At 40.2% G+C, this 25948-nt stretch overlaps 1 long non-coding RNA gene across 1 annotated transcript; it reads right to left on the bottom strand.

Annotated features, from left to right (window-relative positions):
- Nucleotides 1–792: 792 nt before the first annotated feature.
- Nucleotides 793–21998, bottom strand: LOC131150193 (uncharacterized). The gene is made up of 4 exons (XR_009135489.1): nucleotides 21824–21998; nucleotides 13438–13501; nucleotides 6165–6228; nucleotides 793–1894 (listed from the first exon to the last, which is right to left on the bottom strand). It is a non-coding gene; the product is annotated as an uncharacterized LOC131150193 (long non-coding RNA).
- Nucleotides 21999–25948: the final 3950 nt, after the last annotated feature.

The raw sequence follows: 25948 nt of genomic DNA, 5'->3' as shown, positions 1-25948 counted from the left end.
GCTATAATTATGCAACTTTTTTTTTTCTTTTTGTCAAGTTCTTGTAATAATATCCACAATTTACTTTTATTTTCAGTGTGGTTGTGATCTGTTTGCTTTGATGTGAACCTAGCAGAAGGATAAATAAAATAAAAACAATGCATTTGGATATTTCATTATTCCCTCTAATTCCATTTAAATGCATGAAATTACCTTTCATCTCTATGAAATTGATTGTATTAACCTTCCATAATGGGTGGATGCCACATAAATTCTCATCTCATAAAATTTTGATGTTACTTTATATTTGGAAGGACTTTGGATTTCAAGTTATATTGAATTTGAATAAAATGTAATGTATAAAATCATATTAAAATTTGTTTAAATCTAAATCTGAAGTTTGAAATTGATGCTCCTACATTGGTGCATTGAATTAGAAGTATTGATTTGGAGTCTTTAGATTTGAATTTTTACATATTTTGATGAAACTAGGGCATTAGGAGAAGTCTATGGAAGCTCTAAGTGTTGTTTCTCCAAATCATTATTTACATCTGCGAATATCCAATTGTGGCGGTATTGAATTTAGATTTATATATATTTGAATAAAAAATAATACAATTTTATATTATATTTTATTCAAATATATACAAATTCAAATTCAAATTCAAATTCAAAACATCTCCCACACACTAAGAAATAAAGAACTATTGAGTACAAAATAAAATTTAGGTTAGGGTATCAATTAAATATGCAATTACAGCCAAGTATTTAAGAAAATGTAAAATATTCAGAAATCATAAAACAATATCAATCGGAGGATGAACAAGGTCTAGCTGATTTGCAAAATTGGTAAGCAGTAAAAACTGTATAAAACAATCACAAGACAAAATTACTTTACACAGATTGAAAAGACAAATGTTGAATAGAAAATTGAAGAATATCATCATAGTCAAAACAAACAACAACGAACACATTTGACTTGACTACCTCAGAATCAAACATTTGTTCAAATTGGAAGAACATTGGGAGGTCCTCATCCTTCGTGGAACACAGATCATCCTAAAACTGAAGAGCTTTACGCATTAACACCATCACGCAAGCAGCCACCTCTCTTGCCATGTTAAGAATTCAATTGGATATCAATTAAATAGCTGAGGGACTTGGACCCACCACAACTTTTACTACATTATGATGCTGCAAAAGGTTCCATATAGCAGTATATGGAGAAGAATAAAGAGACGAGTAACCATATGCACACTGATGTTTCATGAGGAAACCGTTGAAAGCTTTCCACAGAATTGAGATTGGAGCGTAGAAGGATAGAACCTTTTGAAGAATAGGGAAATACCCCGAAAGTACTAATAAGAAACATGCACAGATCAAACTGGTGTACCCAGCCATCCCACGAAATGCGGTTGACTCCAGTTTCCATCACATACAAGGGCTGCCAACAGAAAAAGGCTACTAGTATTGCATCACTGCACAAGTTTACCAGAAGAAAATTTTCCTCACTGCTTGAATTTCCTCTCTACAGAGAAAAAAGAAAAGAAAAAGGTTACCCCTCCCCTGCCCCAACATATGTTTCTTTTGCTGCATGACTTTCTTTTAACTGGGCTACTTTGCTCCTGGACAAATCAGATGGGACCTCTTCGTTTACTAGCTTTATGCATCCTCATCTTCATCACCATCTCAGGTGCTTCTTAACCAAGCATTTGAACCCCAAGTAGTAGTCTTTGTGAGCTTTTCCTTCATCATCAAATGCAATGCCAAGCCTAGTAGAGCCATAAGGATCTGGGCTTTTGAAACCCCCACTTCAAGAAACCCAGTTCACATTGTCTTTTCAGAGCACACCAGGAAATAATTTGTGGGGTTTCCGGTGACCTTCCTCAGTACCATCTTCATCTCGTTTAGCAGCCTGAATCATGTTAGAAACCTGTGAATGATGTTTTCAAAGTTTTCTACAGAAATGTTTGAAATTTAAAAAAAAAGGTGGCAGTTTTGTAGTTATTTCGAAAAACTAAACGTATAATGAAATTGTCCTTCCCCATCTGAACAAGCCCGAGACTCCGCAATATAATAGGAAAACCTAAGATTCAAACCAGGCTGTGATCCCCACATTGTAGGGAAAGGGGAGGAATGTTTAATAACAAAACATTCACAAATACATTTACCAATCCAATCTTAGATGATACCTGAAAGGCCATAGAGAAACAACCAACGAGAAAATTGGTTCACCGTCCAACATCAAGCAAATAAAATCAAATTATTTTAAGTTCTACCACACAGTAAACATAAATTATCATGTGTTACACCCCAAGATTAACACTGAATGCCTAAGAGGGATTGAGAAACAACAATGAAAAAATTGTTGAGGGCTCTCCAGCTTCAAGAAAAAAAATTCAAATGATTTTCATTCTTTCCGCACATAGCATTGGACAGATATAAATCAAAATCCATCCTCCAACATGCATGAATACAATTCAATACTTAATCTCAGTCTTCTCTTATACGGAAAAACCAATCCGCTGTAAACAGTGCAGAAGAAAGAGAGAGTAGGTGAGAATACCGGAGAACATCTCTGCAGATAGCTGGCACATCTACTTACTTTTTTTCTTTTTTATGAAAACCCAAAATTTATTGATAACCCTCACTTATGACGAAGGAAAACCATGATTACAAAACCAATTCAAGGCTAACAAAACCCGTACCAAAATTCAACTAAAGCAAACTAAACAAGAGCATATGAATCAAAACAAAACAAACACAAACAAAAACAAAATACCTGCAAACTGATGGCAATTACCTGTTGTTGAGAATTCCACCTGTGAGCTTGTAGCACATTGAAAAATTAAAGTGGATGATAGGTGCTTATATACATGGATGGACCCAAGACCCAAATAGCTTGAGCTTTTGGGTCAAGTTTGTGTTCACCCATGTGTATCAAGCCCACCCATGGGCTCCTCCGTTCCTAACAAGTGGTATCAGAGACCGGTTGGAGCAGAAAAGCAAGATCGGAAGTGATCCCGAAATCAGAGCTCTGTCTAGTGGATCAAAACTAAGTTTTGAGGCCACCATCATATTCAGCTCACCGAGACAAAGAGAAAGGTGCAAGACGGAGCTCGAACGGAGTCCATAGGAAGCCTCACGCGCCTTGCTGGAGCAAGACGTCTCGCCACGCGTCAGTCACGCACTAGTGACCAGCTCCTCATGCGCCGCACGCCGTTGCACGCGTCTTCCTCACCCGAACAGTCTCAACCCAACCTGATACACACTCGACCCAACCCAGATGCTGACTCAGACCGGATCAACCCAGGACCCGGTTTGCGAATTCGTATCTGACCCGAACCGGCGATCCAGAACCGAGGTGCCACTTCAGCTGGGGGTGACACGTCAACAGATGGACCCCACTGCCACATCAGCACTTGTCACGTCAGCTGCCACAACATTGTGCCACGTCAGCAGGTACACTACCACGTCAGCCTGCCACATCATCATGCTACATCAGCAGAGTTGACCAAGTTTGATAGGTTTGACCATTACTTTGACTGATCTTTTCGGAGTCGTTTTGGGTCCGTTTTTCAAGCGACTTGAAACATTTCTAATGTTTTTGATCATTCTGGATCCAACCGCGCTATCCATTTGAGCTAATTCTATCTCTATACGTAGCGAATTAGGATTCGAATGAAAGAGCTCAAAAATGGGGGGGGGGGGGGAAAAATGTTCAATAATACAATTTCGTTGTTCTGGAAGATTGCAATAGAAATTATTTGTTGGGAAGGAATTCCATTTGACCGTTGAAAGGTAAGGTTCAGCATCTGAACGAGACGAGTGGGATTTGCTTGATAGAAGCCCTCGAGCCATTTAGAATGACGTTGTCGAATCTTGGGCTTTCATATCAGGTATATATCATCCACCCAAGTCTCTGATTGATATCTACTCTAAGATGTACGAGTAGGGCCTTCAGTCCGCAAACAAGGTACATCTCATGAAAAGACTATTTACGATGAGCATGTCTAGGGGGGTTTAAGCATGTGAAGTTTCAGCAGGTATTTGAATAACTTCAATGAGTTTGGTCTGATCAACTCGCTATTGGATAAACGTTGATAATGAGATTCGGGTCCAACTGATTCTCAGTCAGTTACCTGAAAGTTGGAATGGTGTCGTTACTGCCATTAGTAGCTCCGCAGGAAAATCGAAATTTGTATACGATGAGGTCATCAGCATGATTTTGACAAAAGAAATCAGAATACAGTCGAATCATGGCTCCACTTCGAGTTCAGCCTTGAACATGGAAAGTCAAGGTAGAGGAAACAGACATGGACAATCAAACAACCATGGAAGATCTAGGCCCAGGCGGTCTAAATCCAGAAATCCCAAAGGTACTTAAGACACGGGTTCCCAGAGCACAAAAGTTAATGAGTGCTAGAATTGTGGAAAAACTAGTCATTACAAGAATCAGTGCAGAAGTAAAAAGAAAGAATACGAAACGAGGGCAAAGACAAAAGCAAATATTGCTTCCGAAAATGATGAGATGTTGATCTGCTCTTTGGAGAGCAAGCAGGAGTCTTGGGTCTTAGACTCCGGAGCCTCATTTCATGCCACTTGCTGTAGAGATTGCCTAGAGGAGTATACACCAGGCAGTTTTGGTAAGGTGTGTCTTGGCAACGATCAACCTTGCAACATAACTGGCAAAGGAGTCGTGAAAATCAATATAAATGGGTCAGTACGGAAGCTGAAGGATGTCAGATATATTTCAGACCTGAGAAAGAATTTGATCTCAGTTGGTCATCTGGCAGATAAGGGATACGCGACGAAATTCATTGGTAATGAATGGAAAGTTTCAAAGGGTGTACTAACGATTGTGTAAGGTAAGAAAAGTGGAACACTTTTTCTAACCTCCAATGCCTCCATGTCTATTTCAATTGCTGCAAGAAATGATGACAACAACATCTGATACCAACGACTCGGTCATATGAGCGAAAAGGGACTTAGGGTAATGCACTCAAAAGAAAATTTGAGTGATTTGCAGTCAGTACAGATTGACATGTGTGAGGATTGTATAATCGGGAAACAGAAGAGGGTTAGTTTCCAGATAAACACCCATGCCCCAAAGAAAAAGAGACTAGAACTAGTCCACTCAGAATGTATCGGGACACAATAGCAAGACGCCAAGAATCCTCAGGTGGAGGAACCAGTGGAGCAGATTGTCGCACCACTGTCTCCTACTCCGAAGCTTAGGAGATCTACTCAGTTTCATGTATCAAACAGAAGGGATATTGATTACTTACTTCCTACAGATGGAGGAGAGCCCGAATGCTATGATGAAGCATGTCAGGTGGCAGATATGAGCAAGTTGGAGCTTGCGATGAAGGATGAGTTGAAGTCCCTCACCTCCAACAAAAAGTGGGAACTAGCTGAGTTGCCCAAAGGCCTTCACAACAAGTGAGTGTACAGAATCGAAGAGGAGCATGACGACTCCAGAGGGTAAAAGCCTCGGTTAGTAGTCAAAGACTTCGAGCAGAAGGAAGGGATTGACTACATCAGCATCTTTACACCAGTTGTGAAGCTAATAGCCATCAGATTAGTCCGCAGGAATCGAGCAGACAGGAAGGTGGTGACTATAGAGAAGCTGAAGTTGTGTTCAACTTCAGTTGGTCTTCATGCCTGAAGACATTTTTTGAGCACATCATTTATTCATGAGACTAGTTGAGGAGACATCTCTATCTCCAAGTGGGAGATTGTTGTAGCTGGACCCAAGAGACAGCTAGGAGAGCTGGAGCTGAGTTGGAAACGCGGTTCATTTATCTCCATTTTACCTCTCCACTATATTGTTGTAGCTGGAGCCAGGAGTCAGCCAGGAGATCTGGAGCTGAGTTGGAAACGCAGTGCATTTATCTCCATTTTATCTCTCCATTTTAACTTCCCATTTATGATTGATTATGTAACGACCTTAAAAATCTTAATATAAAATGAAATATAATAAATAAAAAAGTCAACCCGAACCCATGGGTAAAGGGGACACTTGTCAATCACAGCGGAAACCTAAGTAGCAGTAAATATAAATCACATTCTCAAAGCCATAGAATACATAATACCAGAGTCTACTATAATTCCATAATACTGTGTTTCCAAAATAAACCTAGGATCATACAACAAAAATCTCTTGATCCTAATACAACGCTTACCCTTCTAGTAGGGAAGCTCAACTCACTCAGTGGCGCCCCTGACCAGCCGGTCTCTCTAGGTTTCCTGAAAATCATTTAATGTTCGGGGGTAAGACACTTTTCAGTAACAGAAAATAAACTAAATACAGCTGTGTGGCAACATGAATATTTAAAGCGCTTATACATATATAGTACATTTCATATTTTTGTAAACGTTCATCACATCGTACTGAATAATCATATACTTTTATATTTGCTAATAAATCATATCGTACATAAAACATTTGTAACCGGTAATACTGAAAACATACTAGGATGAATAGTCAGCTGATGTCATGTATTACCCCCCATGACGGGTTGTGCAGCCCGAAGGCGGGACCCGACAATGGCTGGCCGACCATTGCCGAGTAAAAAATATTTGTAAGCACGATGGACCCGCCACACCCTGGTCCGGACTTTCAGGTGGACGTCCACACTCTACTGAAAGCCACATCGACTATTCATCTCCCACCCCCTCGTGGGGTGGTTAGCACCAATCTGATCACAGATATCTAATCTATAAGCTACAGTACCGTACTCCTGAACTAAACTAAACTAACATCTGAGTTCTGATAACATATACTACATGATAATATAGCATCTTTCATAATTTCATAAATACGGTCTCGCACCGAAATCATTTCATAAACACGGCCTCACGCCGAACATTTCATAAATACAGCCTCGCGCCAAATATTTCATAAATACGACCTCGCACTGAACATTTCATATATATGGCCTCGCGTCGAACATATCATAAATACGGTCTCGTGCCAAAATCATTTCATATATATATATATATATATATATATATATATACGGTCTCGCGCCGAAATCATTTCATATATATCATTTCAAAAATAAATCAATTATCATGTATTTTCAACATCATTTGTACTGTAACATTTCATATTCTTGAAAACATGCTTCATTCGTAACAAAGTCATATTGTAATACACTTCACGTAAAGTAATATTCATGCCACACATTTGCTGTATAAAGCCATACATTGTATTCTAAAAGTCATAATTTTTGGCATCTCATACATATATATATATATATACACATACATTTCAACATAATAGCAGTATTTTCCCAAACGTGCATTTCATTTATAACATACAGATATAATACATGCTTTCCTGAAAATAAGTTTACTCTTACATAATAATAATTTGTATGAAAAATAACTGCTTTAGTTTATTCACTTACCTAACTACTAAGAAAAGCCTCTATAAATTCTGGTCTCACACCCGTAGGATTTCCTAATCAATACCCTGAAAATGAAAACTCTCAGTACTAAACTTTAGTATTTTCACGTGTATATCATTTCCTATAACTACTGCAAGACAAAATTTGGCTTAAAAAGTCTTGCCTCAACTCAGGAATGATTTTCAACGGGGTTCCATTGACGATCCGCTCCGGTAGATATGCAAAGAACTTCTTTAGGAGCGTCGTGGTGGCTTTAGATCATCGATCCGGTGAAAATCCGACCCAAAATTGAAGGGAGAAGAGGAGGGAGCCGAAGGGAGAGAGAGGGAGTGAGATTTTTTCTAATTTTGATGTTTAAATCTGGGTTTTTGATATTTATAGGACTGGATTCGTCGACGAGACACGTCACCTCATCGACGAGTCCTGTAGAAAGTTCGTCGACGAACTTGCACCTTCGTCGACGAATTTCAAACTTCCCCAAAACCCTCTCTCGGTATCTTCTCGTCGACGAATCTTGTCTTTGTCGACGAGGTCCTCTTATACCCTTGTCGACGAATCCCCTGTGTTCGTCGACGAGACCCTGATGATTTCCCTCAGTTATTCCTTCCAAAGTGCAATGTCGTCAACAAATGTTTCGTGTTCATCGACAAAGTCGACTTCCTCCTTCTGTTACTATTTCCATTTCCCTTCCTCTTTATTATTTAAATCCCATTATTATTTAGGTTGTCACATTCTCCCCTCCTTATAAAATTTCGTCCTCAAAATTTACTATTCATATAATTCATTATCTCTTAATAGGCAAAATGGTCTACTTATTTTATTACTTACCCTCACTTATGGCATCGTGGTTACATTTCAAGTCTTGGGAGATTACATATACCAAAGAAAATTTCTCCCAAACTAAAATACCTTATACTACCTAAGACATTACATATACCTGCGAAAGAAACATTACATATTTACTCACATTTCTTAATTACGTATGGACTTCTTGGAATAATTGTGGATACTTCTGTCTGATCTATTCCTCAAGTTCCTAAGAAGCCTCTTCTACTGCGTGATTCCTCCATAGAACTTTTACCACAGGAATCTTCTTATTACGTAGTTTCTGTTCCATCCTGTCTAGAATCTACATTGGTATGTCCTCATAAACTATCGAATCACTGAGCTCTAACTCACCGTAGCTGATAATATGAGAAGGATCTGAGATGTACTTCCTCAACATAGATACGTGGAATACGTCGTGCATCTTGGATAGTGTAGGTGGTAAAGTTAGCCTATAGGCCACCAGCCCCACTTTCTCTAAAATCTCAAATGGACCGATAAACCTAGGGTTAAGTTTACCCTTCCTACCAAACCTCATAACTCCCTTTAATGGAGCTATATTTAAAAATACGTGATCACTCACATCGAACTCCAAATTCCTGCGGAGATTGTCGGCATAACTTTTCTGTCAGCTCTGAGTTGCACTGATTCTATCCCTTATAAGTCGAACTTTATCGTACGCCTGCTGTACCAGCTCTGGCCTCACAACTCGCCTCTTACCCATCTCATCCCAATACAAAGGAGATCGACATCTCCTACCGTACAGTGCTTCAAATGGTGTCATGCCAATATTGGACTGGTAACTGTTATTATATGCGAACTCTATCAGCGGCATGAACTGAGTCCAACTACCCCCAAAATCTAATACACACGCTCAGAGCATATCTTCTAGTATATGTATTGTCCTCTCAGTCTGCCCGTCTGATTGAGGATGGAATGTCGTACTAAACAATAGCTGAGACCCTAAAACTTTCTGTAAGCTTCTCCAGAACCGTGACGTGAAACGCGAGTCTCGATCTGACACTATGGATAATGACACTCCATGAGAACGAACTATCTCCTGAATGTAAATCTCTACCAATCGGCTGAAAGGATAGCTGATCTTGATAGGGAGGAAATGGGCAAACTTAGTCAACCGGTCTATTATCACCCAAATTGCATTCTGGCCATGCGATGTCGACGGCAGCCCTGAAACGAAGTCCATGGATATATGATCCCACTTCCATTCTGGGATAAATAACGGCTGCAACTGACCTGCTGACCTCTGGTGCTCAGCTTTTACCTTCTGGCATATCAAACACTAGGCTACATACTCGGCAATCTCTCTCTTCATACCACTCCACCAATAAAACTCTCACAGATCCCTATACATTTTTGTACTGACGAGATGAACTGTATACAAGGATCTATGAGCCTCCCCTAAGATAGTCCTCCTAATGTCAGCATCAGCAGGAACACACAGTCTAGAACGGAACCGCAAAGCTCGGTCATCTGAAATGCAGAATTCCTCTCTCTGACCACTCTGCACTCTGTCCATTACCTTTACCAATTCTGCATCTTCTTTCTGGGCAGTTTTAATTTTTCCTACAGAGTAGGCTGTACCACTAGGCTGGCGATACATACTGGAGTATTACTCTCTATCAAGTCAATGCCGAGTCTCTCTAGATCCATCATGATCGGGCGCTGGATCTCCATAGCTGCCAACGCTGATGCCCCAAACTTCCTGCTCAGCGCATCAGCTACCACGTTTGCTTTCCCCGGGTGGTAATTGATAGTACAGTAAAAATCCTTAATCAACTCTAACCACCTTCTCTGCTTCATATTCAATTCCTTCTGGGTGAAGAAAGACTTTAAGCTTTTATGGTCAGAAAAAATCTCGCACTACTCGTCGTACAGGTAATGCCTCCAAATTTTCAATGCGTGTACCACTGCAACCAATTCAAGATCGTGGGTAGGATAGTTCTTTTCATAGTATTTCAATTGTTTGGACGCATATGCCACCACTCTACCATGCTGCATCAATATACAGCTAAGTCCTTTCAAGGATGCATCACTGTAGATAGTATAGCCCTCACCCCCTGATGAGATGACTAATACTGGCGTTGTGACTAGCCTCTACTTCAATTCCTGGAAACTTTGCTCACAGCTGTCGTCCCATTCAAATCTGGCATTCTTTTTAGTCAGTCGTGTCAAAGGCCCTAGTAAAGTTGAGAACCCCTCGACAAAACGACGGTAATATCCGGCTAACGCCAAGAAACTCCTGATCTCCCGGACGTTCCTCGATCTAGCCCAATTCACTACCGCCTCAATCTTATTAGGATCTACAGAATTTCCATCTCCTAAGATAACATGCCCAAAAAACACAACTTTCTCGAGCCAGAAGTCACATTTGCTGAACTTGGCATACAACTTCTTTTCCCTGAGCATCTGCAAAACCTACCTCAAATGTATCTTTTGCTCCTCATAGCTCCTCGAATAAACCAGTACATCATCAATGAAAACAACAACAAACTGGTCTAAAAATGGATGGAAGATCCGATTCATCAAGTCCATAAATATCGTAGGAGCATTCGTCAGACCAAATGGCATAACAAGAAACTCGTAATGCCCATATCTGGTCCTGAAGGTCGTCTTTGATACATCTTCTGCTCTCACCTTTACCTGATGGTAGCTTGACCTGAGATCAATTTTAGAGTATAACCCGTGTACCCTGGAGCTGGTCAAATAAATCATTGATACGGGGTAGAGGATACTTGTTCTTGATAGTCACTTTATTAATCTCCCTGTAATCTATACACATCCTCATAGACCTGTCATTCTTTTTCACAAATAGCACTGGAGCTCCCCACGAAGATACACTAGGTCGTATGAAGCCCTTATCAAGCAAATCCTGCAACTGATCTTTTAGTTCTGCCAATTCTGCTGGCGCCATTCGGTACGGTGCTTTAGAGCTCAGCGTTGTACCTAGAAGTAGATCAATAGGGAAATCTACTTCACGATCAGGCGGCAAACCTGGTAATTCATTTGGGAACACATCCGTAAATTCTTTCACCACATGCATATTGATAAGCTTCAATTCATTTTCTGACATTTCCTTTATAAAAGCCACGAATCCTTGACAGCCATTCTAGAGTAGTCTCCTCGCCTGAACAACTAAGACCATCTGAGGTAAAGATTGCACTCGTGACCTTGTAAATCTGAATTCTAGTTTCCCTGGGGGTCTAAATATCACTTCTCTAGCACGACAGTCTATAATAGCAGAATTAGTTGCTAGCCAATCCATACCGAAGATGACGTCAAACCCGTGCATATCCAGCACCACCAACTCAACAGATAGAATCTTCCCCTGAACATCAACTGCACAACCACAGAGTACCCTACTACATCTCATCGCTGACCCAGTCGGTGTAGCCGCTAATAACCCGACATCTAATGATTGTGTTTCAACCCCACACAATTTAACACACCCCAAGGACACAAACGAATGTGTGGCACCAGAATCAAAAAGTGCAATAACTTTAAATGAAAACATATTAACCGTACCAGTCACCACGTTTCCGGCCGCCTTAGTGTCGCCCGATGTCAAAGCGAAAACCCTGGCTAGGGCCATATTCCTCTACGGCCTCCACATGGCGCCTGGTAGCCTCCTTGAGCAGGTCTACGAGCAGGAGCAGCACCAATATGTGTTGGACACTCCCTCATCATATATCCTGGCTCCCCGCAACTGTAGCAGACACCTCGCCTGGCATAACACTCCCCCAGGTGTCTCTTCCCACAAGATGGGCAAGCTGGAGGTGGATGCACACCCTGGAAATCGCGATTCCCGGTCTCCTGTCTCTGGTCTCTTTAATAGCCACCTCTCTTCCACGAAGCACGGCCGACTCCCTGCTGGGAATCGGAAGGTGTGGATCTCTTCTTCTGCCTCTACTCCTCAGTCTCCAACTGTTCCCCAATCTCCGCTATAGTGGCTCTATCCACTAGCTCAACAAAATCCTACAACTTCAATATCGATACCTGCTTATAAATTTCTCTCCTCAGGTTTCTCTCAAACTTTCTTACCTTATTTGCTTCATCTAGTATAATGTACGGGGTGAAGCGAGATAATTCAATAAACCTCGCCGCGTATTGCTATATGGTCTGCTGTCCCTGCTTCAGATTCAGGAACTCCTCAATTTTAGCTTCCTTGGACGAGGCTGGAAAATACCAGTCAAAGAATGTTTCCTTAAACCGCTCCCACGTCATCTCCATAGGTACTGTCCTCTACTGCTCTAAAAGTCTCATTGCCGACCACCATCTCTCAACCTCCTCAGTCAGTTTGTAGGTAGCAAATAGCACTCTCTGCCCCTTTGAGCACAGCAGCACTGCAAATATTTTCTCAATCTCCTGCACCCAGCTTTCAGCGACTACATGATCTATTCCTCCTGAGAAAGCTGAAGGATTCATCTTTATGAACTTCTCTATCGAGCTACCATGGCCTGCAGATGGACCACCTTGTTCCCTCGAACTCCTGACAATTTCTGCCATAACTTGTTGTGCCACACTGCGTAGGACTGCATCTGAATCACAACCCGCAGTGCCTGAGGGTCCAGCACCCTCACTCCTACTAGTGTGGGCACTGTTGCCACTAGAGTCCATCCTGAAAACAAGTAACTTAACTTAGAATCCCCTTCTTTATACATATCATCCAACTTATATAATATTTTCTCCTAATTAATTCATCTCTCCTGATCCAAATTTAAGGTTCAATCCTGCAACCTAGATACCCAACCCGACGATAGTTTACCATGAATTTCCAGAAATCGTCAACCCAAAAAAATCACACAAACCGCCATGGAAGTCCTGCATCTAGACTACAAAACCAAACCTTAAATTCCCTTATCCTATACTCTGGTATTATTACTGCTGTACTCCAGAGTCTATAGAACCTAGTATCAAAGGCTCTGATACCAAACTGTAATGACCTCAAAAATCTTAATATAAAATGAAATACAATAAATAGAAAAAGTCTACCCGAACCAGTGGGTAACGGGGACACCTGTCAATCATAGCGAAAACCTAAGCAACAGTAAATATAAATCACATTCTCAAAGTCATAAAATACATAATACCAGAGTCTACTATAATTCCATAATACCGTGTTTATATAAAATCTCCAAAAATATCAAAATAAACCTAGGACCATACAACAAAAATCTCCTAATCCTAGTACAACACTTACCCTTCTAATAGGGAAGCTCAACTCACTCAGCGGCGGCCTTGACCTGTCGGTCTCTCTGGGTTCCCTGAAAATCATTTAATGTTCGAGGGTGAGACACTTCTTAGTAAAGGAAAATAAACTAAATACAGCTGTGTGGCAACATGAATATTTAAAACATTTATACATATACAGTACATTTCATATTTCTATAAACATTCATCACATCGTACTGAATAATCATATACTGTTGACCTCATTGGTCACGCCCGATTTTGATTATGACAAATACTTATTGCAACTAATGAGTGTTTGAGGTTTTGTGCAGGAACTAAGACTGTTAAGATCAAGATGGGCACAGAGCAAGCAAAGCCTGAAGACCAATTTATATTCAATGTTGTAATATATTTCACTAAATTGGTCTATAATAGTCATTAGGGCTCTGTTTTGTAATAAGCTCACACACATCACATGCATGATAAATACGTAAGCTCAAACAAACCGTGAGTGAGAAATGACCTTCGAAAGACCTTAGGGTTTACCCTTCGGTCGACCGACACTGGACTTTTTGGATGTCTTAACTTTGGACCCCAAGTGACCCTAAGACACACACATTTTTACACATACTTGTTAGGCACTTGAATAGGGCTTGTATGCTTCAAAACGGGACCAAAATGCACACTTGGTGCACTTTTGGTTGATCAGCCAAGTCAGTTCATTTTGACCTGGTCGACCGAAACCTCCCTAGGTCAACTGATTGACCAAGGTCCTGGTCGAAGGAACCTGAATAGGTCAAAAAGCCCTGATCGACCGAAACCCTCTCTAGTCAACATTTTGACCATCTGGTCAACCGAACCAGGTAGTTCAAGAAGCCCTGGTCGACCGAAACCCCCTGGGGTCAAAGTTTGACCATCTCGTCGACCGAGACAGAAATGAACTTCAACTACCTGGTCGACCGAGAGTCCTCGGGAGAAATCCCAGCGGTCTGGTCTATCGAACCAACTAGTTCAAAATGGCTTGGTCGACCAAACCTCAAAAAATTGAGAAATCGGCCTCTCTTGGTTGACTCAGCCCTCAGTTCAAAAGTTCCCTTATTGACCGAACCATATGAGACTTGGTCGACCGAACCTATTCTGGTCGACTGAACCTCTCGGGTTGCCCTGATTTTTATCACAGTTAAATATTTTTTAAACAGGGTTAAAATATTTGAAACATCATTAAACTTTCTTAATAATGCCCAATAGGTCCCCAACGGTCATATTTTCTCCTATACCTATATATATGAGATCATTTGAGAAAATTAGAAATGATTAACTACTTTGATTAGGGGAGAATCCTCTGAAAACCTAAAAGCCTATACTACTCATTTTTTAGCCTCATTCACTTATGCTTATCGTTTATTAGTGCCTACATCATTTGTTAGTGGATTGAGTGTTTGTTTTCATAGGTTTGCTCTCACCTTGTTTGATTGATCTAATTTTATTGAGAGCTAAACCTTAGTATTCTTAGGAGACTTTGTTAATAAGTCTCTCCTAAGAAGGCTTTTATAAAACTTCTGAGTATTGCACACTCATTGCAATGTCTCAAGAAGTTTGTATTTGTTTTGGATTGCAAAACCTTCTCAAACATTTTCAAATATCTATTGTGCTTTTATCTTGAAAAACATTTGAAAGGATATTTGTTTGTGTGATAAAATCTTTGTTGCAATATTCATCAACTCACATATCCTTTGCTGAATACAAAGATTGAATATCTTTTGCAAACCGAACATATATATATTACTGGAACATTATATGATTGAGAAAACCTGCTCATTGAAATATATATATTGTCTTACTAGTATCTTTTTTTGAGCATTTAGATTGAATATCTAGTGATACAAAGATCATATAGGTTTGCACTCTCACGTACACATTACACTGATAGAAAATATATCTGAGAGTTGAACTATTTTGACCACACTGAGCCTACATATTGAATCATATTGTAGTGTATGTTATTGCGCGTATTTGGGTACATATCTGCTTTACACGAAAGCACAATCACTGTAACATTTGATAGTAATACACATCTGTTGTATTTCCAAGCACGGGCCTGAAGAGGGAGACTAACCTTGGAATAGTCCCGGATGGGCTTAAAATCGATTTGGAAAGCTAGGTGCATCGTCCTATTAAGGCGTGTAAGTTGAGGTCAGCCCCGCTAATTGACCTGGTAAAGGTTGAGGTCAGCTCTGTGTTAATTTGACCTGGATGTAATCGGTGTCGCTCCACCCTTAAGTGAGTTATTAGTGGAATCCTCTGGCTTGCGAGCTAGAGGTGGGGACGTAGGCACAGTTGGCCAAACCCCAATAACATATCGTGTGTCTATTTACATTTCAGCACTTTATATTTACCGCACGTATTTGTTATAGTATGAATGATGTGCTTGATTTAAATTTCACGTATCTTATTTATCAGCATATTTGGAATTGTGTAAAAAAGACCCTAGGTTACCAAATCATATTGACTTCTGACTTAACCTAGGAGAAAAGTTTAAAATTTCTAATTCACCCCCCCTCCTATTGGGAATACACCTTTTCTAACATATACTTTTATATTTGCTAATAAATCATATCGTACATAAAACATCTGTTATAACTAGTAATACCGAAAACATACCCAGGATGAATAGTCAGCTGATGTCATGTATTACCCCCTATGACGGGTTGTGCAGCCCGAAGGCGGGACCCGACAATGGCTAGCCAAACACTGCTGAATCAAAAATGTCTGTAAGTACGATGGGCATGCCACACCCTAGTTCGGACTGCCAGGTGGATGTCCACACTCTACTGAAATCCATATCGACTATCCATCTCCCACCCCCTCGTGGGGTGGTTAGCACCAATCTGATCATAGATATCTGATCTATAAGCTACGGTACCGTGCTTCTGAACTGAACTAAACTAACATCTGGGTTCTGATAACATATACTACATAATAATATAGAATCTTTCATAATTTCATAAATACGGCCTCGCACCGAAATCATTTCATAAATATGGCCTCGTGCCGAACATTTCATAAATACGGCCTCGCACTGAACATTTCATATATACGGCCTCGCACCGAACATTTCATAAATACGGCCTCGCGCCGAAATCATTTTATATATATATATATATATATATACGACCTCGCGCCGAAATCATTTCATATATATCATTCTTAAAATAAATCAATTATCATGTATTTTCAACATCATTTGTACTATAACATTTCATATTCCTGAAAACATGCTTCATTCGTAACAAAGTCATATCGTAATACACTTCACGTAAAGTAATATTCATGCCACACATTTGTTGTATAAAGCCATACATTATATTCTAAAGTCATAATTTCTGGCATCTCATACATATATATATACATTTCAACATAATAGCAATATTTTCCCAAACGTGCATTTCCTTTGTAACATACAAATATAATACATGCTTTCCTGAAAATAAGTTTACTCTTACATAATAATAATTTGCATGAAAAATAACAGCTTTTATTTATTCCCTTACCTGGCTACTGAGAAAAGCCCCTATAAATTGTGGTCTCACACCCGTAGGATTTCCTAATCAATACCCTGAAAATGAAAACTCTCAGTACTAAATTTCAGTATTTTCACGTGTATATAATTTCCTATAACTACCATAAGACTAAATTTGGCTTAAAAAATCTCACCTCAACTCAGGGATGATTTTCAACGGGGTTCCACCGACGATCCGCTCCGGCAGATATGCAGAGACTCCTCCAGGAGCGTCGTGGTGGCTTCATATCATTGATCCGGCAAAAATCCAGCTCAAAATCGAAGGGAGAAGAGGAGGGAGCCAAAGGGAGAGAGAGAGAGGGAGTGAGATTTTTCCTAATTTTGATGTTTAAATCCGGGTTTTGGATATTTATAGGACTAGATTTGTCGACGAGACACGTCACCTCGTCGACGAGTCTTGTAGAAAGTTCGTCGATGAACTTGCACCTTCGTCGATGAATTTCAGACTTCCCAAAACCCTCTCTCAGTATCTTTTCGTTGACGAATCTTGTCTTCATCGACGAGGTCCTCTTATACCCTCGTCGACGAATCCCCTGTGTTCGTCGACGAGACCCTAATAATTTCCTTCGGTTATTCCTTCCAAAGTGCAATGCGTTCATCGACGAAGTCGACTTCCTCCTTCTATTACTGTTTTCATTTCCCTTCCTCTTTATTATTTAAATCTCATTATTATTCGGGTTGTCACAGATTATGTTTAAATTGTGATTTAAATATCAGCCCTATAAATAGAGGGCTGAGGAATACAAGATATGTATAAGTGAGAAGCTCAGAGAGCAGAGAGGAAAAAGAGGAGGAAGAGAGGGAGAGAGAGAGTGAGAATTGTAATCTTTCGGCGAAATAGTGAATATTTGGTGTGTGTTCTATGGACGTAGGTTGATATTGACCGAACCACGTTAAATTTTTGATGTCACATCTTTCTGGATGCTCACAGGTTCCTAACAAGTGGTATCAGAGCCGACAGTTTGTAACTCTGGGTGAGCGACATCGTAAAAGTCGAGACGGGAAGCTAATTCTCCTGACGTGCTAACAATTGGAGGACCAAGTGTGTGGCTGAGGCTAATAAGGATCATCTAGGCTGCAGATAGATCCAAATAAGGTCAAGACGTGAGAGGTAGGATTGGTTCGGAAGCACGTGGAATGCAATCTGACGCACGTAAGGCGCTAGTGGTAAGGCCTACTTAAGCAATTGCTGGAGAATTGTCCCAGAATGGAGACGGTTTCCGTTCAAAGGGGAGCAGCTGGAACTCACAAGTGAGGGAGAGATTGTTGAGAATTTCACTTGTGAGCTTGTCCCACATTGGAAAATTAAAGTGGATGATAGGTGGTTATATACATGGATGGACCCAAGACCCAAATAGCTTAAGCTTTTGGGTCAAGTTGGTGTTCACCCATGTGTATCAAGCCCACCCATGGGCTCCTCCATTCCTAACACCTATAAAACAAAAACCTGAGGAAAACATAGGAGAACCAAATGATGACATTTAAAAATGAAGGCTTGGAATACTCATCTTATCCATACGAATTAGACTTCTCATTTTACTTGGCAGCACATCACTTACAAAATATCTCCTCATGTTACCTCCCTCACCTTGACGAGCCAAGTAATACGCCATGTAATTACCTTCTCTAAATAGGTGCTTTATAGAGAACTGAAGGCCTTGTAGCTCCTCCTCTAACAATTCTCAAAAGTCCCATAAGTACCAAGAAAAGCAAACTTCAGATGTGATCTATCCCATCACCAATTCCGAGTCGCTTTCAATACAAATATTTTGATAATCTCAATTCTTTACAAAGCCGAACACCATTAGTAAAAGTCTGCAACTCCACTCCATTATTAGTACCTAACTCAAATTTTTCAGAGAAAATGACCTTAATATTACCCGAAGAGTTGCAAATGATACCACCACCACCACAAAAACTTGAATTTCCTCTATAAGAGCTATCAATATTTAGTTTCAAACACCCTACAGGAGGTTTTTCCCATACTACTTTTTGAGGAGTTCTAACCTTTGGTGTTATCATTTTCACTTGGAACTCTTCCAATAAATTCTTATCAATAGAAGGCAGAGAACCTTTCACGCCTTTTGCAATTTTAGCAAGCCAAAACCTCACCGATAACCAAACTGCCTTCTGCAACTCATACTTATCTTCCATGCGGGCTTTACAACGTCTGAGCCAAAGTCTCCAAGAAATTATAGTAGGTAACAAATTGATGATCGTACCTTTTTGGGTTGATTTTTTGGCACATCTAAACCATCTACTAATTTTCACCCTCCATTGTTCTTCCAAACCATACTTGCGATGGAACCCATACTCAGAACATGATTGAGGGATTCCTCCTTTTTATCCATGCAACAATTGCAACATGAGACCATATCAATTCCCAGTTTCCGAACTCTCTCATCTACAAGAATACATTGGAACATGACTTTCCACATACACATTGATACTTTCTTGGGAAGAAGTTTATGCCAGACCCACTCCATCCACTGGTATTACTCCCTTTTAATTCTTATCACCTCCCAAGTCGAGGCAGTTGAAAATTTTTCATCTATATAAGGCTTCCAAATAAACACATCAGGCCCCGATTCGTGCTCATGAGAACACTCCGCAAGGGGACCACTATTCAACCACTTATCAAACAAAAAAAAAGTTTTTCCTTCTCTAACCTTCACATAAACATTCTCATAAACCTTTGGAAAGATCTTTAAGATTGTCTTCCAAAATCGAGAGCCCGTAGGAGTATAATTAATTAAAGTCATGTGACCTGATTTAACGTATTTAGCCTTAAGGAGACAGGTCCAAAGATGATCTATCGTCATCAGTCTCCATAGTAGTCAGAGGAGCAAGGTGAGCTGAGGTGCGAGGCGAAGGCGTGCGCCTCACCAATTATTAAAATGGTGTAAAATGTCTATTTGGGGTAATTGATCTATGAACATAAGAATATCTAGTAATATTACAATTTTAAAAACAATGTATCATATATTTCATGCAAATTAGGCAATAACCCATTTAAAATTTAAGACTTACATAATGCATTTCCAAAAAAATTAAAAAACAATAGCTAAATTTCAATAAAAAGAATAAATATTATGTATTAGTTATAATTTATAAACTTACATTAATTAAACTAAATATTACAAATTAAAAAACAATAGGTAAATTTCAGTAAAAAAATAAATATTATGTATTAGTTACAATTTATAAGCTTACATTAATTAAACTAAATATTTAATTTATAAGCTTACATATAAATAAGAAGAAGAAGAAGAAGAAGAAGAAGAAGAAGAAGAAAAAGAGAAGCGGTAGGCAACAATCAGTAGCACACAACATGCAACAAGCAGAAGAAGAAGAAGAAGAAGAAGAAGACTTACGAAGGTTCGAAGGCTCAAAGACGAGCTCGCTGCTGGTTCGAAATGTCGAAGACGACGTGACAAACTCACGGGTGGTTTGAAGGCAGGCAAATGAACTCGTGAGGGCTTCTGCTGGTTCGAAACGAAGTCGCGAAGGGTCGTGCTTCTTCAAAATGTCGAAGACAAACTCACGATCCTGGTTCGAAGCTTCAAAGACGAAGTCATGAAGGCTTCCGGCTAGTTCGAAGGCTCGTAGACAAGCTCACGCTGCTGGTTCGAAGTGTCGTGAAGGCTCCTGCTGGTTCAAATGTGCAAGACAAACTCACGAAGGGCTGAAATAGGCTAGGGCTCTGTTCGTTTGAGTCGAATGAGGGCTATGGGTCTGGATGTAGCTATTTCGCTCCCTTAAATGACTAAAAATTCACAAGGCTCGACTCACTGCCCCTGTCACCCCACTACGCCTCGTCTCACCTAGCGTCGCCTCTTGCAAGTCGCCTCGCCTCACTCGGTTTGGGGCGCAAGCCTCTTCGCTTCACTGCGCCTTGCTCCTAGGAGGCGTGCTTTTAACTACTATGTCAGTCTCCAAGCAAACTTCATGTGAAAAGATCTTTGAACATCATTAAAATCCTTTATGCCAAAACCCCCTTCATCTAGGGGATTGCAAACCTTTGACCAAGCACACCATTTCATTTTCGCCCTATCATTTCTCTCCCCAGAGAAAAGAAGAGAGAATGAAATTAATATTTCTGATCACCACCAAAGGAACTGAGAGAACCACTAGCCTATGTGTCGCCGTGCATGATAAAACATGTCGAATAGGATGAGACGACCTCCCTGAGACAGCAACCTCATCTTCCAACTCGCCACCTTATTTCGAATTTTTTAGAGCAACGGATAAAGCAATCTAACAGTAAGGCGACCAGAAATCAAAGGTACCCCAAGGTACATCGTTGGAAAATTTCCTTCCGCAAAACCCGTCAAGTGTAATAGCCCCCTTCTTTTGAAAATATTGATCTTGTTGGACAAAAAAAGAGCTGATTTCTCCTTGTTGATTAATTGGTCTGGCCAACTTTCATACAAATCCAACGTCTTCAAAAGCATTTTCACAGATATCCTTTACTCATTAGCAAAAAAAAGCAAGTCATCCGCATATAATAGATGAGAGATTAAATAAGCTCCCCTCGAAAGATAAAAATTTCATATCTTGCTTTCCTTAATTTTTCTTCCATCAAAATAAACAAACAAAACAATAATACCATAACCTATCTAAAACCAAACCTAAACTGAAATTTAATCTCATTTTTCTCAGTAAACAAACCAAGGGCCTAAAAAGAAATGATCTATGCTACTTGATTAAGTTGAATTGTTCACAATGCAATACCCAAAACAATAAACAACATAAATTTCAAAATTCTATTAATTCTCCCAATTTTCTCGGCAATCACGCGGGTGGACAAAAATTAAGATTTTGTATGCATTACCAGTGAGAGACTAGAAGCAGTGGAGATCAAAATTATCGGCTTTAAGGAGTTCGATGCCGGTGCAACTGACGAGCGGCGATAGCTGCTGTGAGATTGCGTGCATCGAGTGCCACAAGCTCGCCAATCGTAAGCTATCATTCGTGTCCATGCGCCCCGCCGAACCATAGTCATTGATTTTTCTCAAAAAAGGAAAAGAATGTTGTTAGATCGATATGCATCACCAATGAAAACAGGAATTATGACTATCTGATGCGAAGGAAAATATTATTCGTAGGATAATATGAACCAGAATTTTCACATTCTACCTTGTAGAAGATCAACCCGCGAACTTGTTGATGATATAGAGGCTGTAAATTGCGGGCATATGCTAGTACGGCAAAGTTCAGCACTCGCAGGTTGAAGAATTGAAGATGGGTTTCGCAATTGATGAAACGGGTGGGTGTGCTCAAGGAGACTTCTGTCTTCTAGAAGTTCCTATCCTACATGTTATAGGAACTAACCAACATGAATGCAAGGAGGTGGTGTGTGGTGGTCCTAAAGGAGGTACTCCAAAGAAAAAACTAAACCAAGCCTGTAAGGATATGAAGGAAGATGGATTTACTATAGTGAAAAATAGAAAAGTAGCAAAGAAAGGAGGGGTGTCTGCTTAACCAATCAGGAAGGGGGGGTCCTGGCCCCCATTGGACATTCTATCCAATGAAGATCTCTACTTGGAATATCAGGGGCCTTAATGAACCCTGAAACAAAATGGGATCTTGGATCTCATTAGGAAAAATAGATTGGATGTGATGGGTATTTTGGAAACCAAATTTTCGTTTGACAAGTTAGACCCCATGACGGATAGGAAATTTTACTCATGGGAGCAGCTAAATAATTTTGAACTTCATAGTATCTCCCAGGTGTATGCTGAAAATTGATCTGAAGAAGGCTTTTGATTCAATGGCATGGCCTTTCCTCAATGAAATGTTGGTTCAACTTTACTTTCCTGCTGAAATGGTGGCTTGGATAATGGAATATGTGTCATCCACCTCCTTCTCTATTTCTTTGAATGGAAGATACTATGGATTCTCTAAAGGAAAGAAAGGCTTCAGGCAGGGTGATTCTTTGTCTCCCTTGCTGTTTGTCATTTGTGTGGAATACTTATCAAGGCTGCTGAAAACTGTTGAAAGTAAATTTGATTTTAAATTTCATCCCAGGTGTGAAGAACTGAGGCTCTCTCCCTTGGTGTTTGTTGTTGATTTAATGCTCTTCTCTCGAGGTGATTCCACATCTGTAAGGTACTTAATGGAATGTTTAAATAGGTTTTCTTGCTGCTCGGGACTTGCAATTAATTTTCATAAATCTGATATATCAGTCTAGTATAAAGGCTCAGGACATGGAAAGCATCATGAATCTAACAGGAATGAAGCTGAGGGAGTTCCCCTTCAGGTATCTGGGCATTCCCTTATTATCTTCAAGACTAAATGCAGCTCACTATGGCCCCTTGATCAATCAAATTTCTAGCTTGTTCAAGGTGTGGCCTAGGCGCACACTGTCTTATGCTGGAAAATTAGAAATCATTAATTCAATTATTCAAGGGGTGGAATCTTTTTGGCTTGCTATTTTCCCCATCCCCTTAAATGTTTTGAATCAGATCATCAAGCTATGTAGAGTGTTCTTGTTGGGGGGGAGGGGAGGAAGAAGCCAAAATTTGCCTTCCAAAATCTAAGGGAGGTCTTGGAATCTTCGATTTAAACACATGGAATATGGCCTTGTTAACCAAGACTATATGGAATATTCATTCCAAAAAAGATGCATTATGGTCACAGTGGATCCATCATATCTACTTAACTGAATCAGGCATTTGGGAAGCTGCAGCAAGTAAGAATGACTCTTTCTGATGACAATCAATGATGGCATGATTAACTGTCAACCAATCCATACCCAATATTACATAAAACCCACACATCTCAAACACAATCAGATCTGCTGGTAGTACTCTCCCAATAATTTCTATAGGATAGCCCTTGAGTACCCTTTTACATCGCAACACTAACCCTGACGGTGTAGCTACTGACAATTCTATATCTAATGACTGGATCTCACTTCCAGATAATTTAACATAGGATACAGAGACGAAAGAATGAGTGGCACTTGAATCAAATAAAACAATAATGGAATGTGATAAAATAGTAAATGTACCTGTCACCACATTTGTAGCAGCCTCTGCATCACCCGATGTCAGCACGTAAACCCTCACCGGGGCCACATTCCTCTATTGTCCTCCACGAGGCACCTGATAACCTCCCCGATAAGACCTGGGAGCTGGGACTTGGTCCGACTGACCTGGGCATTCACGTATCATGTGGTCGAGTCTCCCACAGCAATAACATACACCTCTGCCTATCCGGCACCCCCCCAAATGACGTCTCCAGCACGTCTAACATACCGGGAAGTCGGCGTACCTTGATTCCCACAAGGTCTTGTCATCTGCCTCTGATCTCTCCTATCATGACCTTCTCTCCATGGACCCCTACTGGAGTCAGTCTGAAAGCCTTGAGGTGTAGGCCTCTTCCTCTAACTCTGAGCCACTATACCCCTCTGAATACCACTCTCAATGATCGCAACTCTGTCTACAATCTCCGTAAATGTCTGAGCTCTGAAGTCAATCACCTACTCAAATAAGTTCTACCTCAGTCCTTCTTCAAACTTTCTTACCTTTTTCTCTTCATCAAGTACAAGATGTGGAGTAAAACACGACAACTCAATAAATCAATCCGCGTACTGAGATATGGTCATCTGCCCCTATACCAGGTGCATAAACTCTGCTGCCTTCGCGCTTTGAACGATAGTAGGGAAATACCACTCGAAGAATAGCTCCTTGAATCAGCCTCATATCACTGGCACTGGAACTGGCCTCTACTCCTCTATCAATCGCGCTGATCTCCACTAGCGCTTCGCCTCCCCTATCAACTTAAATGCTGCAAATACTACTTTTTGCTCATTCGTACAAGGAAGCACTGCCAACATCTCTTCGATGTCCTGGACCCAATTCTCAGCTGCAATCGAGTCATCTCCTCCAGCAAAGGATGGGGACTTCATCCGCGTAAACTGCTCGATCGAATAGCCACACTCCCCAGAGCTCTTAGCCATCTCAGCCATCACCTGCTAAGTGACACTGCGCAGCACAACATCTGTATCTCCTCCACCTATGCTGGAAGGTCCTGGCCTATCCTCCCCAGCATTCGTACCATTGCTTCCCGGGTCCATCCTGAAACAAGAAACACACTTAAGCACCTTATCTCCTATACAGACCTATCTATACCAATTCAAAATTAATTACCTTCCCTAACCTTACTCAATATCCAGTTTTGTCACCTAAACACACGACCTGACAATAGTTCCTAAAATCATCACCCCAGGAAAAACACAGAAACCACCACGGTAATCTTGTACTCAGACACAAAACAAACCTTAAATTCTTTTCCTATACTCTGGTATTGCTTCCGCTGCATTCTAAAGTTTACAGAACCTAACAACATCGGCTCTAATACCACATTGTAACGACCTGCTATTTAACTTGGGTTTTTTTTTTTTATATATATATATATATATATATATATATATATATACTGTAAAATTTACAATGCTCTAATACCAAATTGGATTAAACCCAACCATCAACCTAAGCAGCGAGAAGTAGAAATCAAATAAACATAACCATATGTAATTATATATAATACCAGAGTGCTAAAATGTTTCCCAAAATATACATATATGACTGTTTCCCAAAATGCCCTCAACTGGCTAGGGTTGTACAAAAATACTCCCAAAAATACTCACTCTACTGTCAAGGCAATACTGAGGCCCCTCTATCTGCGAGCCTGGTCTGCTCACCTACCTGAATCACCTGAAAAATGTTGAAGTAATGGGATGAATCAACGCTCAGTAAGACGAAATATGCTATTGTTAGTGTGTGGCAAATAAGTTACAATACTATGAAAATATGTTACTATATAATCATGTATAACTGAATCTGTAATTACAATACAAGTAATATAAACCACTATCCTTTCCAGGTTGCTTAACATATCTATACTTTAGGTTTTTACTCAAAATACTTCTAATTTACATAAGTATATTCTC

The sequence above is a fragment of the Malania oleifera genome, chromosome 3, assembly GCF_029873635.1.
Source record: "Malania oleifera isolate guangnan ecotype guangnan chromosome 3, ASM2987363v1, whole genome shotgun sequence".
Classification (NCBI taxonomy): Eukaryota; Viridiplantae; Streptophyta; class Magnoliopsida; order Santalales; family Ximeniaceae; genus Malania; species Malania oleifera.
The sequence above is the reverse complement of the archived record's forward strand: the minus strand, read 5'-3'. Positions and strand labels throughout refer to the sequence as shown.